We start from the raw sequence: 2095 nt of genomic DNA, 5'->3' as shown, positions 1-2095 counted from the left end.
GAACAACTATAAAAGGAAAAGTGAACAAATATTTAGGAATAAAGAAAGTACAAAACAATTTCAATTTATATTTATATTAAAAAATAACTTTGATTTTCAAATATCAATTTCACTTAAAAGCAAAAAGAAAAAACTTCTCTTGAATACCACAATTACAAGTCCTTGGTCTTTGAGTTGCTTATTTTAACTTTAATACATTTTATTGATAGAATAGAATAATTAACATTTTTTTAAAAAAATTATCATAATTAAGAGTGGGGTTTCATAGAAAATTTTTAATATGGTTGAGGTCCAACCAACAATAATTGTGTGAGGCTCCATTAAAAAAAAAACTGTGAAAAAGAGAGGAATATTAAACAAGGAACTAAAATATTTTGGAGGGAAAAGGGAGAATTTGGGAAAAAATAAGGTGAGAGAGTGTGTGGTGTTAAAATGAGGCCCACAAATCCAAGTGTCAAAAATTGAATGGAGCCTCACACAACTATTGTTGATTGGATCTCAACCATATTAAAATTTTTCCTAAGACTAGTACCTATTAGACACTTTATTAAGTATTTGTTAATACGTAGTAAATTTAACATACAGTTGCTGCAAAGGAAGCCACCTACTCATATAATGGCAAATAAGCTCAGGTACTTAATTAGTACATTAATTTCTTTCTTTCTTTTCTCAAATTGTATATGTCATTACGGAGAATTAAATGTGTATTTTTAGCTTTAATCAAATGTTTTTGTGGTATATTATATGCATCGTGTAGGTTGGAGGGCAAAGTGGCTATAATTACAGGTGCTGCAAGTGGCATTGGAGAAGCAAGTGCTAGCTAGATTGTTCGCCGAACATGGTGCTCGTATTGTCGTCGCCGATATTCAAGATGAACTTGGTCTGAAAGTAGTTGAGTCTATCGGAGCTGACAGCCAGCTACCGACACTGAGACGTTACAGACGAGAAGCAAGTTGAGGATACCGTAGCTTACGCGGTAGAGAAATACGGTACTCTTGACATCATGTTTAGTAATGTTGGACGCTGAATTTCTGCAGCGTCCTCGACATGGACGTGATGGCCTTCGATGAGACGATGGCCATCAATGTACGAGGCTCCGCGCTAGCTGTTAAGCACGCGGCTAGATTTATGGTTGATAAGAAAATTCGGGGATCCATTATATGTAACGCGAGTTTAGAGAGTATCGTAGCTGGGGCCGCTTCGCTTGCCTACATTGCGTCAAAGCACGCAGTTGTAGGCATTGTGAAAGCGGCCGCACGTGAACTAGGTGGACACGGGATAAGGGTGAATGGGGTGTCGCCATATGGAATAGCAACGCCCCTGGTGTGCAAAGCGTATGGGTTGGATGCGGGTCCATTGGAAGCAGCAATATATGGAAACGGAAACTTGAAAGGTGTTAGGTTGAGCACGATGCATGTAGCACAATCAGCACTTTTCTTTGCGTCTGATGAATCTGCTTACACAAGTGGTCAAAATTTAGCTGTTGATGGTGGACTTAGTTCTATTTTGAAGCTACAATAGATTTTGTCACTCTATTGTGTTGGTATGCTGTGATGTGGGCCTTAGTTCTATTTTCAAATTTATAATAAACTAGCAGAAATCGCGGAGAAACCAATAATCGTCAACATCCGCAGCAGCTCCAAACGGCGCCTGCAGCAGCCATCACCTCAAATTCCCTTCCCCCCTCTTTAGGGATTTTGCCCATCTCCTTTCACTGTTGCCTCGAAAAGGCATATGAATTCGAATTTCAAATTCGAAATTTCGATCGTTTTCCCCCGAAATCAACCCCAAACCCCTCTATATAAACCTCCATCTTTTTTAGTGTTAAAAAAAGAAAAAAATCGAGTTGGTAAAAGAGGGAGGAAGAGTGGAAAAAAGGGAGGGAAAGAGAGTTCTACCATTAGAAACGGGAATTACAAGTAGAAAGAGAAGGAAAATTTGGAGTGATAGTATTCATATAATTAAAATTTCTGGGTATACTGTTCGAAATTAGAGTTTTCGTTGGAATCACACTTGTGGTCGTGGAAAGCTCCTTTAAGCTTGTTCGTCCCATTCGCTGCCCCGACCAAGGTAATATCCATTCCATTTTGTATTA

At 38.4% G+C, this 2095-nt stretch overlaps 1 pseudogene across 1 annotated transcript; it reads left to right on the top strand.

Annotated features, from left to right (window-relative positions):
- The first annotated feature begins 615 nt into the window (after positions 1–615).
- Positions 616–1570, top strand: LOC125854936 (short-chain dehydrogenase reductase 3b-like; annotated as a pseudogene). The gene is made up of 2 exons (XR_007445432.1): positions 616–632; positions 758–1570. The product of XR_007445432.1 is annotated as a short-chain dehydrogenase reductase 3b-like (transcript).
- Positions 1571–2095: the final 525 nt, after the last annotated feature.

The sequence above is a fragment of the Solanum stenotomum genome, chromosome 2 (assembly GCF_019186545.1).
Source record: "Solanum stenotomum isolate F172 chromosome 2, ASM1918654v1, whole genome shotgun sequence".
NCBI lineage: Eukaryota > Viridiplantae > Streptophyta > Magnoliopsida > Solanales > Solanaceae > Solanum > Solanum stenotomum.
The sequence above is the reverse complement of the archived record's forward strand: the minus strand, read 5'-3'. Positions and strand labels throughout refer to the sequence as shown.